Source organism: Urocitellus parryii, chromosome 1, assembly GCF_045843805.1.
Source record: "Urocitellus parryii isolate mUroPar1 chromosome 1, mUroPar1.hap1, whole genome shotgun sequence".
NCBI lineage: Eukaryota > Metazoa > Chordata > Mammalia > Rodentia > Sciuridae > Urocitellus > Urocitellus parryii.
Genome location: NC_135531.1, coordinates 38,160,033 through 38,174,753, shown reverse-complemented (window position 1 = coordinate 38,174,753; position 14,721 = coordinate 38,160,033). Strand labels below are relative to the sequence as shown.

Sequence of the window (14,721 nt, the reverse complement as noted above, 5' to 3'; positions counted from 1 at the left end):
ATACTGAGTTTTGTGTCTTATAACATAGTTCAGGTTTGTTGCAAAGCACAATGAAACTTTATTGATTGATTATAGTGCTGCCACTGAGCTACAAACCCAGCCCACAGTGAAACATTGGTGTATTTAAATATGTCCTTTTGTGGTTGGGGATATAGCTCAGTTGGTAGAGTCCCTGCCTAGCATACACAAGGCCCTGGGTTCAATCCCCAGCACCACAAATAAATCCATCCTATTATCTTGTCTGTACCTGGGTGATGATTTTGGGAAGCCCAGAAAATTCTAAGACTGGTCAATAAGCTATTTTGAGATGTAAGAATGGAAAAGTTTTGAAATGCTTTCATTGCCTTTGGTCTTTCTTAATTTGTTGGAGGTACACTAAGGGAAAGGATATGCTTTGATGACACACACCAAAATTTTGTGAGTTATTCTTAATTGGGGAAACTTCTGCCACTTTTATTCTCTGGTCTAAAAGAGAAAATTGGAGCATATTGAGTGCAATCCATCTAATTAATGTATTTTGGAAAGTAAAAAGTAGTTCTGTCTTGCTATTTGTAATATGTACAAAAGTCAGTTGAAGCTGAATAACCATATCATACAAATAAAAATGCATGTTTATATACAGACCGTGCATCCATTTCTTACCATATTTATGAGCACTTTTTCATTAGTCTAGTTACATCTTTATATTTGAGTAACAGTTCAAACGTTTTGCTTCTGATGTGAATGCTAGATTTTTTACCCTTTTCTCAGAGAACCACAAGGAACTGCTGTTAGGCAACTTATCAGTTTATGTATATTGGATATGCATTTTGTCTTTGTTGCCTGAGAAAATATGTAATGAATAATATTTGTATTATTACAATGGTGTTTCCAAATTTAACTCTTTGAACTCTTTGAGTGCAAAAAAAATGAATCTTTTTATTATCATAAAAAGAATAATAAACTTGAACTATTTTGTATTATTTCAATTTTACACAGTATTTAAATATATGCTTAGTTGTTTATAATTGTACTATGCGCAAAAATGCAAAAGCATACACAAGGTTCTGGGTTCAATACTGAGGTATTTTTACACAGTGAAAATACCGTGAATCTTAATAAGCAATCTTGGTTTCTTTTGTGGTTCAGGTGAAGGTATCTGACTTTCTGACCTCAAACATAATTCAAGGTAACTTTGGTAACATCATAGAAGAGCATAATACTGTTATTAAGATAGTTAAATGTGTTTTATAGTTTTCACTATCAACCACTCTGTTGGATGTATGTGGTTAGTTTTGGCCTCTGCTCTTAGGTAGCTTTTGTTTTGCAAGTGAAGATAAATGGGTGGTATGATGCATTCAAGTGATAAATGGGAACACAAGGGCTGGGCCCATACAAATGGGAAGCTGCATCAAAATGAGAGGGCTGAAGTGGAGGAATGAAGTCAGATCTCTGAGAAAGTCCCCAAATGGGCTGCATTTTGAAAGAGTAATATTAGTGGCTTGGCAAAGAGCAAGGGAACCAGAAAGCGTATTAAGAGAAACCTACCTATATGAAAGCATGGAGCACAGCGAATTGACTTGTTTAGGGAATTGGTAGTAGGTTAGAATGGTAAGAGAACAATCTTGGGTTTTAGTACAAAGACTGGGAAGTTAAAGAGTATTTCTGAAGAGAGAGGCCAGGGCATCACTACAGCCAGATTCTCCTGAGCTCCATATTAGAACTGACTTACTCTTAAGGCTATGAGAAAACTTTAAGTATGGGATTGTATGATTGGATCTGTTGTCAATTGCTCTAAAATCTGGACTGGAAGAGAGTTAAACTGGAGGCCATAAATTACTGTGATTTGTGATAAAAATATTGTAGGAATCTAGACAAGGAAATTTAATAAAATAAACCATTTGTTTCTTGGATGAAGAATTAAATATTTTTTTTTTCCTATTCAAGTACAAGGTAAAATAAACAGTTAAAGAGGCCTTGAGTGATTCTAGAAATGAAAAAGCAGAACCAAAGTCCAAGGCACAAGAACAGATGGCTCAGGTTAGTGTCAACCACTGCTTACAAGACATGACAGGCTGATAATATCTAGCCATGCTGCAGGGTTGACCACAGAAGCATAATTTCATTTGAGCAAAAGTGAAGAAGGACAAGGGCTGGCCTTGGAGTTATTAGGGGTGACGATCTGGGAAGAAATACACCAAAAGCAAGCACTGCTATTAAAGATGCCAAGACATTTTCCCTAGTGTAAACACCTGATAATACAAGTAACTGAAAGTAGGGCCTAATATGGCCTAAAATCAAGTATACTATAAAACTGCCTGGAGCTACAGACCAGGCAGGGAATGGAAACTTGGATGATAAAGAGAGTGGACAAAAAAAGGTTCTTTGCTGTTGTTGTTGTCTGTGTGTGTTTGACTGGTTGTTTTATGGTAATTATGTACTTTCAAGTCCGCTACTCTGATGACTGTGTGGTATTTGGGTGATAAAACGGAAGCACACGCTGTTTAGTTGTTCAATACTGTAATTTGCTCTCTTGCAGTTTGACATTTTCTGCTTTGTTTCTGTCAATGCCTTTATTCCTAGGATGGAACTGTATCTATCTATCTGATATTTCATCCTTTGGCAATGTTCAAGTGTGACTCCTCATTAATCTAGCATATTATTTCATCATAATAAAGAAAGGATTAAAAAAATCCTCTTTGAACTAGTTCCAATTTTAATCACATATTTTATTTCCAATGGTAGACAAAGGCAAGCCAAAGGCATCCTGAAACCACAACCCTCTGCCTGCACACCCTGTTATGTACTCTGATCCTATATCCTTTCAATTGATAGGTCCTACCTCTGTCATTTGCTTTCAATTTTATGTCATTCACTCCTACTTTATTCCCCCTCTAAAATGTTTATCTTGGGGTGTTCCTCATTCCGTCTTCATTCTGGGTTACCATGTGTTTACCCAGTTCCAACTTCCAGAGTGACAGCCCTGGACCCAGAGGGGGTCAGCCATAGAAACTCTGCCCGGTGGCAGGAAGATATTTGGGTACTGACTTAATGTTAATATGTGGATACTTAAATAGTGGCCTTCCATAGACATTGTCATTGACATTTTTAAAAGAGAGATTCAATAAAGGTAAGTTCAAGCCTCTTTAAAGAATATTTGGGAGAGGTTTCTAAGTAGTGATTTTTGTCTTAATTTTCTCTGGTTGAAGAATTGGGTATTCCTCTCTGAACCCTCTTCTTCAGTATGAGAGGATATGTCTCCCTGAGGTTTATTTCTGATTCTTCCTCTGCTATTGACAGAACTGGCATCAGAATGTTGGTTGGTTGCATGCAAAGGATATCACTATACCTTTCCTCTTCTAGGCCATTCTGAGGTGGACCTGCATACACCTTCACACTCCAACACACACAAATAAATTTATTAACCTGTGTCAATAATACCTAAAGAAACATGGAAATGGAAGATTATTGAATCACTGGAACAGATATATCATTTTAGAACAAGCTTGGGAAAAATCTAACATGAGTCATAGAAATGATGCACAGGAGAAATCATTAAGTTTTGAATGTTTACTTCTTTTCCTGAGCAGTCCCTGCTGACTGAGAAATACATGCTGTTAATTATTAAGACACTCACTAGCTTTGCCAGTGAGCCATACTGCCGCTTCCTTCCACATAGGAGGAAGTCAAAACAAGACACATTTATGACCTGTACGGATGCATTCCAAAGGTTAATCTTTGGTATTTGTGGCACACTTGGCATTCTGTCTGATTAAGATGTTACAGTTCATTCTTCTATGGGAATTAACATTAAGTAGTGTGTTCCCTTCATCAAACACTGATTTTAATGCCTCTTAGCCAAAGTGGTAAACATGTGGGAGATGTTGGCATCAGGTAACATCAGAACTGGAAGCAAATAAGATTTTGTGGAAGGATTTAGGGATACACCACTTTTGTGTCCATTTGATCATCTTTTCCATTTCTTCTCCATCCCTGAAAACAGATGCCTCATAAGTGGAGTATAATATTAGTTGGCTTCCTTTCATTTATTTTAACCATCAGAAGTGCAGCGAAAGGTTTCTTTTTTAAAAAATAAAATTACCTTAATTGTCTTCTCTGTGCCATAAGAAAATAGTTAGAATATCCTCATTAGCATGATTTCAAATGAAATGCTCTAACATTCAGTGGGTACCTGCTCTCATTATTTTTTCTGGTTTGTAATACCATGGAACTGTATCTATCAAACTAACAATTGTCCATGTATTTTTGTTGTGATTTAAGAGAATCAAAAGGAATTCATCAGAAATAGGAATTATATATTATATATCTGCTGGTAGAACAAAAGGCAGAAGGTTTTTTTTAAAAAAAAAAAGGAGAAAGACAATGAAACAGATTTTGTTTCAAATAATCTTTTTTCTGTGCTTCTGTTCCCTACAAATTTCCAAATCAGTTTCCATATAGATTCAAGGATATTGCTGAGAGAAGATCATCTGAGCCTTTAAAAGAAATCTGTCTCTGCCTTTTTCTCATGTATGCATTCACACATGCTGCACACACACAGACTCAAATGTGCAGGGAGGATTGATTTATCAGAGACAACTGAGATTCTAGAGACTTAACCTTTCTAAGTATTAGTAAAAGAGTATTTGGATTGATTCTGTTGATCTAAGAAGTTGTGTTTTGCCTCTTTTAAGTACTACTTTAAGTATCTGAATTTTCTGTGAAGTTGTACAAGAGATCAAGGAGTCAATACATTATACAACTTACATTTGTATAAGGCTTATGAGGATTTAGAAATCAAAACAGAATATTCTATCAGAGGAATAAATTTGACATAGAAGCCTTACCTACTAGGAATACATTGACTACGCATCACAGGTTTAGAGGTTTAGGTTTGGAGTTAGGTTTCTAAAAATAGCTGTAAGTGCTCAATACTTTCTGCCTTTTTACAGAGCCTTACACAGCAGAAGATTTCCTAGGCTTATCTTGTTAGATTCCATGATCAATACACCAAGTTCTAGCATTACTTGTAATTCAAGGTTTTGTTTGTATGCCAATTTACAGTCATGTCTTTAGAATTAAGTAAATTGCATTGTTGCTGATATGTATAATTAGTACTTACCTATAAATAGATGACTTTTAATATATTTTTCTAAAGTAATGCAATAATTTTAACTGATCATTTTTCAAACTGTGATTGTAATAAATTTTGCATAGGGGAATGGTTTTATATATAATTTAACTAACTAGAGATCTCAGGAGTATATGTGCTAGAAAATGGATGACTAGACAACAGTGTAGGACAGGACAGATCACAGTGAGCATTTTATTTTACTCTGACATACTATAATAATAGTTTGACTTTCACTTTCACTTTCAGGATGGAGACCATGATTGACTTTTCTTCTTAAATACCCATAATGAGCAAGAACAAGATAGCAATTATTAAGATGTAGCTTAAAAGGCCACATGTCACCAGGTATCATGGCATGCATGCCTGTATTCCCAGTGGCTTGGTATACTGAGGCAGGAGGATTGAGTGTTCAAAGCAGCCTCAGCAACTTAGCAAGACCATAAGGAACTTAGTGAGTTTGCCTCTAAGTAAAAATACAAAAAAGACTTGGGGATGTGACTCAGTGATTATGTGCCCCTGAGTTCAATCCCCAGTATAAATAAATAAATAGCTTTATATTTCTGCAATCATCAGGCCAGAAATCCAGTGGAGACCTATTGCTAACTACTATGAGGCCATAGACAAGTTACTGAAACTGAACTTCATCATCATCTGCAATACAAAGATAATGAAGGCCATTTTAGCAACCACAGGTTACTGTGAAAAATCACCAAATCTAAAAAGATTCTCGTGCAAGAGATCTGTATAAAGCATATTCAATGTTCTTGTCATTGATGGTGTTATGGCCATTATTATGATTATGCAAATATAATGGAAATAATACCTGCAAGCATGTAGTTTGTTTTTCAATTCATAGACAAACCAGGTAAGATCTTGGAAAAATGACTTGTTATTTTCCATGACTTTAAGATGCATCATTTCATACATATTAAATAAAATAAAATTGGGTATGTTTATATATGTAAGTGTATGTAGTTTTATTTATTTGCATAAATTTTTATATTTTGTATATTTTCATCTTTTAATCAGGAAATTCTGAAATTTGGTTTGCTCATGAAAAGGGTAGAATAATAATTTTCCCAGATCCTTTATAATTCCAACTTTCTGTGAATCCATTAGCAGTCTACCCTATAAAAATGATTATTGGGTCAATATTTTGAAAGTGATGCACTGCTGTTTCTCCTCTCTGCTGGTGAGAGCCCCAGACAAGTAGCAAATTCAGGAAAACAATGAAAGGTCACAGAACTTGGAACTAAACCATCAAAATGACATGAATAGATTAAAAGTTAAGGGAAAATTATGACATGACAAAGGTAAAATTTCAGAATGTGAAATAGGTCAGAGAGTGCTATTTGTGATAACAGAGAAGCTCTTTATAACTCAGCAAAAAAAGTTAAATAAGCTTCTTATAATCATATACATTCATTTTTACTTGTGGCTTAAAATTTCTGTATTTTAGTTATGCCTGTTTCTGAACATCAGAAGTTAATAGCATTTTCTTGATTTGTACATTTATAAAAAGGTTAAAATTTTACCTGGTAGCAGAAAGCACTATGAATATATTTGCTAAATTCAAACACACACATGCACATGCACCATTAATAAATTTATTGCTTAATATACAGAACTATTTTTGGTAGAAAACAGAAAGCTTATTATTTATGAGTCCTGTTACTTACAGAGTTTTAGATTATCTCTAACTTAAGCCTCATAAAAAGCTAAAATTTTTTCAACATTTTACCATCTTTCATATAAATTGACTTACCCATTAAATTATTTAGACAGAAAATCTAATGACTTATTAATAACATATGTTACCATGTAAAAGACAAAAGTGCATACTTAACAATTTTGATCTAATAACAAATAATAAACATCAAAGGATCATACTTAGATGAAAAAAAAACATTCTTAACTTTTCTGTTTCTTTTATGAATCAGGGGCTTCTGCTTGTTAAGAACAGAAATTTGAACCTAGAAAAAGAATTATGGTTCTTCGTGTTCACTGTAATTTCACTTTGGTTTCCATAGATTTTTTTTGAATGATGTTATTATTATTTTTTAATTTGTTCTCTTTAGTTATACATTGACAGTAGATTATATTTTGACATTTATACAAACATAGTGACACAACCAGTATATGCAAACCTCAAATCAGCAGAGTAAAACAATGAAAAAGGTAGAGTAAAAATTTTCCCAGATCCTTTACAATTTAAACTTTCTCAGAATCCATTATCAGTCTACCCTACAAAAATGATTATTGGATCATTTTTTTGAAAGTGATGCACTTCTGTTTCTCATCTCTGCTGGCGAGAGCCTCAGACAAGTAGCAAATTCAGGAAAACAATGAAAGGTCATTGTTTTAGAATACCATTGAAAGAGATGATCCACTAATTTGAGGATCATCAGTATAAACCTTCTTGGCTCTACCCCATAAAATTAATGAAAGGTGCATATTAAATAACAACACAAAGGAAATATGATATCCTTGCTCATTTTCCTTGATCCAGATGTTGAATGAAAGCACACAGAATCAATTAATGTTTCATATTGAACCTGCCTTCTTTTGCTACTGGTACTTTCCATATTTAGGAGTATAGATCCTCAGCAAGGATCCTTCCAAAGAAATTTTTGTATTAGGTAACTGGTAGTATGCTCCATTCCAGGCTTTGGAGACAGGTGGAAAGGAAGAAAACCCAGTGAGGATTCTTGACCAACATTGAAATGTAAGAATGAAGGACAAGTGTATGGCCAAACTGTCTTGATTGGATTCAAACTTATGCTGGGATTTTCTCTAAGAGTACTATGATGAAAACCTTAGATAACTTTTCTCTAAATTTTCTTAAGAAATAGCAGTAGTTTGCTTTGATTTGTTGACATAAAACATAATTTGAGGAATTTCTGTGATATGGTCATATTATGAAAAGGTTTCAAAATTCTGCATTACAGTTATCTTGACTTTTATTCATATAAATGGTTATGAAATAAATGGCTATGATGATTGGAACAGAGAAAGTTTATTATGTGGATAAGATGAACTTGTGATTGAATTCCAGCTTTGGTACCTACAAATATATGACCTTAAGGGAATCTCTTAATTTTTCTAAACTTTGCATTACCAACATGTAATAACAATATTGGGTTAGGTTTCCAGACTGTTCAGGATAGCAAGGACATGATATAATAATGCCTGTGTAGAAATATGCTTATTTCTTCTGCTGTATCTTTTTGTATACATATACTATGTGTATGTATGTGTGTGTGTGTATATATATATATATATATATGATATTTAGTGATATTTATATGTATAAATACATTTAAATATAATTGCTTATATTTGCATATATTTGTTATACAAAGAGAGGCCCCATGAAAATATTTTTATTTTCTTAGAAAGCTTTTTATAAATGAAAAATCACACTTAAAATGCTGAAATAATGCCTGATTTGAGGACCATTTTATAAGTAGTACTAATGGTCTTAATATAAAAAGTTTGGGTTAATGGACAAGACATGTTTAAAAATAATGGCTCAGAACAGTGGTACATACTTATAATCCCAGAGGCTCAGGAAGCTGAGGCAGGAGATTTGCAAGTTCAAAGCCACCCTCAGCAACTTACATTCTGAGCAACTTAGTGAGATCCTGTCTCAAAATAAAAAGAAAAAAGAAATGAGCTGCAGATGTGGCTTACTGGATAAGTACCATCTCCCACCCTCCACTTCAATCCCTAGTACCAAAAAAAAAAAAAAAAAAATATATATATATATATATATATATGTGTGTGTGTGTGTGTGTGTGAGAGAGAGATATGTGTGTGTTTGCTTAGTTTTTATTTTAAGATAATGTACAACATTAAAGTAAGTATGAGAAAAAAATATGCATGACATTATGCATCATTAAATTTTAATTTATAATTCTAGTTGTTGTGAATGTTGCATTTTATCATCATTATTAAAGCCAGAAAAAGTACACTTAGATCTTGAGGGTTAATTGACCCAGGAAAAGAGAAGAACAAACTCTTAAAATAATTAGAAATCAATCTTTATGGAAATAATAATCTAGTAGTGCAATAACTACATATTACTGTTTAAAGTCATTTCAATGTTCCTATAATACCAAGGATGGATGGCAAATGCTTGTATGCATATCATAGCACTAAATATGAGAAACATAAGTAAATTTCTCCAACTGAAATGTATATATGAATATATAACTGAGTTTTGAAAGAGGTACTATTCCTAAGAATCATGGCATTTCAATAATTTGAGATATTTTTCTCAAAAAATCAAATATGAATTGAAGAACTAAGAAACTTCTATCATGTGAATTGAAGAGAAATAACTCACTACCTCCTAATATACTTAAAAATACATTGCTAATGTTTTATATTAAGTTCAACAGGTCATGAAATCCAACAAAACATATTATTTGATAGGCTGCTTTACAATCTTCTACTGGGGTTATAGCTTAGTAGTAGAGCATTTGCCTAGCACATGTGAGGCACTGCGTTCCATCCTCACCATCACATAAATATAAATAAATAAATAATAAATGAAGGTATTGTGTCCATTTACAACTAAAAAAATTTTTAAATATAAGGTGTGTGTATATATATATGTGATATAAATGACACAGTTGTACTCACTAATGTGTGTGCATGTATATGTGTGAATGTATTTTTATACATATATACAACACATTAAATTATTGCATATTTTTCTTTTCTTTAGTTTTAAGACACTGGAAGTTGAACCATATCCAGCAGATTGTATCTGACTTTTATCTGCTTTACTATAGGGTCTCTTGTTCAAGTTTCACTGCACTATGTGAAGAATTGGAAGGGGTTAGAATTGAAAAGGGCTCCTTGTTTTACATGATTTTAAAATAAATGATAATGCCACTAATTAAAAGCAAAATGTTATTAGCACAGACATAGTCAAATAGATCACTGAAGCATACATATTTAATTCAGAAATAAGTACCAATGTATACAGAGACACTAGAGAATAAAGGATTTTTAAATTTACTTTTTAACTATTACATAAAATCATAATAATTATATATATTAAGGCTGGCACCATTTCATGTTTTGGCACATGTATATTTTGTGCAATGTTTAAATTGGGTTAAAATATTTATTCCTCAATACTTTATCATTCGTGGTGAAAGATTTCAAAATCTTCTCTTTGAATTATAGAGTACATTATTATTATCTACGGTCACCCTACTGTGCCATGGAACACCAGGACCTCTTACTCCTACCTAACTCTAACTTAGTACTCATTGATCAACCTCTGCCACCTCCCCAATCTCCTCAGTCTCACATTCAACTTCTATGAGATCAATGTTTTTCAGGTTCCACATAGGAGTGAGATCATGCTGCACTTGACTTTCTGTGTCTGGTTTATTTCACTTAATGTACTAATCCCCAGTTCCAACAATTGTCACAAACGAGAAGGACTCAGACTTTTTTTTTATGGATGAATAGTATCCAGTTATGTATAGGTTCAACATTTTCTTTATCCATTCATTAGTTAAGGACACTTGGGTTCTTTTCATTTCTTGACTACTGTGAATCATGAACACAGGAATACAGATGACTATCAGACATACTTATTTCATTTCCTTTAGATACACAGTCAGTAGTGAGATTGATAGATCATATGTCAGTTCTATTTTAATATTTCGAGGAAACTTGCTGTTTCTCATAATGAATTTACTAATTTACCTTTCCACCAATAGTGTGCAAGTGTTTCCTTCTGTTCACATTTTTTCCAGGATTAAAGATTACAATCTTTCAGTCTTTTTTGATAATAGCCTTTCTTAATGAAGAAAAGTGATACCTTATTGTGATTTTTATTTAAATTTCCCTGATGGTAAATTATATTGAGCATTTATTCAGGCTCCTGCCAACCACTTTTATGTCTTTTTTTGAGAAATGTGTATTTAAAATTTTTCCCCAGTTTTTAACATGGATATTTATTTATTTATGCTATCAAGTATGTAGTCTTCCTTATATATTTTGGATATCAACCACTTGTTAGATACATATTTTGCAAATATTTCTCTTTTTCTCCCTTTCTCTATTTTTTCTTTTGCTGTGCAGATGCTTTTTAGTTTGATGTAATCTCATTTAAAACTTTTTGGTTTTGTTTATATATACTCTTGAGGTCTTGTCCAAAAAATCCTTACCCATATCTGTGTGTTGAAATATTTTGCCTATATCGTTTTCTATAAGGAGATACTTTTTATGTCTATGATAATGAGAAGTTCATTAAAGGTTGTGCATCAGCACAAGGGATAATTCTTTTATAATGAAAGAAAATATGTTCTTTTTCCATATATAAGAAAAAATAAATGTAAAAATAAACAATCTCAAAAATTAAGGCACATGAATGATCTCAGATTAGGGAGATCATTTTAACCAGTATAGAAACCCAGCAGTGCTTGAGGAAATTACAGACTTACTTTTCCAACATTAAGTAATCAAAATGTCTGCTTTGTAAATGATAGCAAAAGATTTAGCAGGCAAATGATAAATTAAGAATAAGCATTTATGTCACTTGTGATCTAAAGGGTTGATATTAGATCTTCAAAGAACTATAATTCAATGAAGAAAAATAAGAATTTCATTATAGAAGAGAAAATCTAGCTAGAAATTATATGAATAACTTTTCAGATTATCTAGTCAGGGAAATGAAAATAAAATAACAAAGAATGACTAGTTTTTACTGTAGGAGGGTTTACACTTTATTTTCACAAACTGATTTTAGAAAAGTTTTAGCCTTTCTAATCAGTTTGGCAAATATATTATAAAATTAAATGGAAAACTTTTCTCTTTAAACCAACAAACACATTTCTCAAAAATCTGATTTTTTTTTTAAATAAAACTGAAGATATGGATACTTTTTATTATAGTTTAAAATAGCAAAACTGGACATCATTGGAAAGTTAGTTATGGTATGATCAGAAGCAAACTATTCACACTTGTATGAATAGCAGATTAATTTGAAGGATTTTTTGTAATCAAAGCAATATGCAAATATTATTTCCCCCAATTTCTAATATATAGTTATGATCATATTATATATTATATTTTAAGATTTTGTAGAATATATTTCTTTCTTCATTGAATACTCCATTTCTTGTTCATGGAGCATTTCAAATTTTGGGAAGCTTGCTTATTTTCTTGAGAACACTTGTGTATTTTCACGTATTTAGGATTCATTCAAAAAATACTATCCATTTTTGTAGAATAAACCAATATGTGTTTAAATGTGTCTACGTATATGCATGTATGTGTGTGTGTGACTGTGTGTGTTTGATTATATGAGCATTGTGAATGTTACAGATAAATCCATGTCTTACTTTTGGGCAATTGTAGGTGGAATGAAAGCATAAGATAAGGTTAAAACATAATGAAAAAATTGCCCATGTACTATACATATAACTAGACCCACTTGAGTATGCACTTGTATATGCATATTCACACATAAGGAGAAAAGTTTAAAAAGTTGTAATTGCTTATGTGAAAGTTTCGGGCTACTATATACCATTATTACTTTGGGAAATTTTACTTAAATTTTTCTGACATCCCTCCACAACCATCCTCTTCTGAAAATCAAGGAATAAATAATAAAAATACAATTAAAGCTCCATTTCCACTGGACCCCCATTAGGCTTTTAAACCATGTCTATTTTATCTGTGTATCATCTAAGATGTCAAGATGTCCTAGCAATATGGCTTCTTTATCCCCTTGTGTGAAATAAGTCACCTTACATTAGATTTAACATCTTTGTCAAAATCTATTTATTCTCCCTTTCACTCAGCAACAACAAAAGTGTTGAATACTTCCACCAGATTATGTAATGTGACCAGTGAGATGTGGTCCTTGCCCTGATCTATGAGTAGGTGCAGGCACAGAAGGTCATCATGTAGAGGATGGCAGTTGCTGTTTACAAGTGAAGGCTTGAGCAATGTGGGAGTACAAAAAAGATTTTAGTCACTAAGAAATGAATCAAGTTTCATTTATATTTTATTATAGGGTGTAATTCCTTTGTTCATTTAGTAATATGGTTTGTAATGAATTCAATTTTAGAATATTGGTCTGAGTTGAATTTCATGAATTTAAATCTGTCATTTAAAATAACAGGAACACTCGAGATTTTTATAGAATACATTTCTTTGTTGAATACTCCATTTCTTATTCATGGAGCATTTCGAATTTTGGGAACCTTTTGTATTTTCTTGAGAATACTTGTGTATTTTCATGTATGAAAACGTTTTAGGATTCATTCTCCCAAATAAAAATCTCCGCATGGGTTCATTGTTCTATCTAGATAGTATCTTATAACAGATAAACAGATACATTTCTAGCCTTAAAAATAATTTTTTATACTTTCATGTGTATACTCTATGTTTTTTTTGTATGTATGTGGGGTTAATTTAATATAACAGCATGACTTTATTTTGTAAGAAAGTCACCATGAATGTGACTTTAAGAACCTTAACTCTTTCAACTAATGGGGCAATTTATTTGCTGCTAGCCTCAAGTGTTCCACAGTTTATGAGTTTGGACTTTTACACCTTATCATATTTAATTTTTTAAAATCCATAATTTTGAGTTTTTTAAAACCTCATTCAAAACAATGAGGCAAAATATCCTTTTTAAAAAATATATTTTTTTGGTTGTCAATGGATCTTTATTTTATTTATTTATATGCAGTGCTGAGAATTGAAACCAGTGCTTCATACATTCTAGGCAAGTGCTCTGCCACTGGGCCACAACCCCAGCCCAACATCTATATTTTTCAAAATATTTTAAAAATAACTTTAATTTTTTATGGTGACTTAAGAGTTAATTTGACAAAGGCAGGGAAGACTTTCTGGGTGTGACCAGTTGTCTAGGGCCTCAGTCTCAGAAGGACCCTCTACTTTGATTAATGTTGTTGCTGCCATCTTTCTTGATAATGTTAAATTCTTTGATAATTTTAAGACATCAGAAATACAACTAATAACTAATCTTGGGAATCAGCTTCCCCTCTGCAAGATGTTTGCCAAGATGATTTTTACCTTTTAAATTTTATTTTGTTTCATAAAAATTCAACAAGATCATTCATTTTCAACTTAACATTTGAATTCTTATATATACTGCTTTGAGATCAAACATCAAAGAAGTTTCCATTTATAAGAACTACATTTCAAAAATGTTTGTTTTTTATTTAAAAAGATAAAAGGATTAAATACACCACACATATATCACTTTAGACTTTTAAAATATGAAAAGCAGAGTTTTGATGAAAATTCCTACAATTGGGCCTATATGCTTCATGCCCACCTGCTGCATTTTTCAACTTCCAAGTACATTACTAAAGAATGATCAGGTTTTCTCAACACATTAAAACAAGTCCATCATCATTCTTGGTATTGTTATGAGATACTTAAATCATTATCCCCCAAAGAATTTTAGTTTTAAAAACAGTAAACTAAAAACTGATTAGATGTACATGTATTAAGAGTGGACTAATTCTGTTTCATTGTATTAAGCAACATTTGAAAAACATCAAGTTACTTGATTGGCAGTGAGGAGTGTTTCTGTAAATGTT

At 32.2% G+C, this 14,721-nt stretch overlaps 1 protein-coding gene across 1 annotated transcript in view; it reads left to right on the top strand.

Moving 5' to 3' along the window:
- The window catches only part of Hcn1 (hyperpolarization activated cyclic nucleotide gated potassium channel 1), a 367,811-nt gene that overhangs the window by 239,227 nt on the left and 113,863 nt on the right, over nucleotides 1-14,721 (top strand). The window lies entirely within an intron of this gene.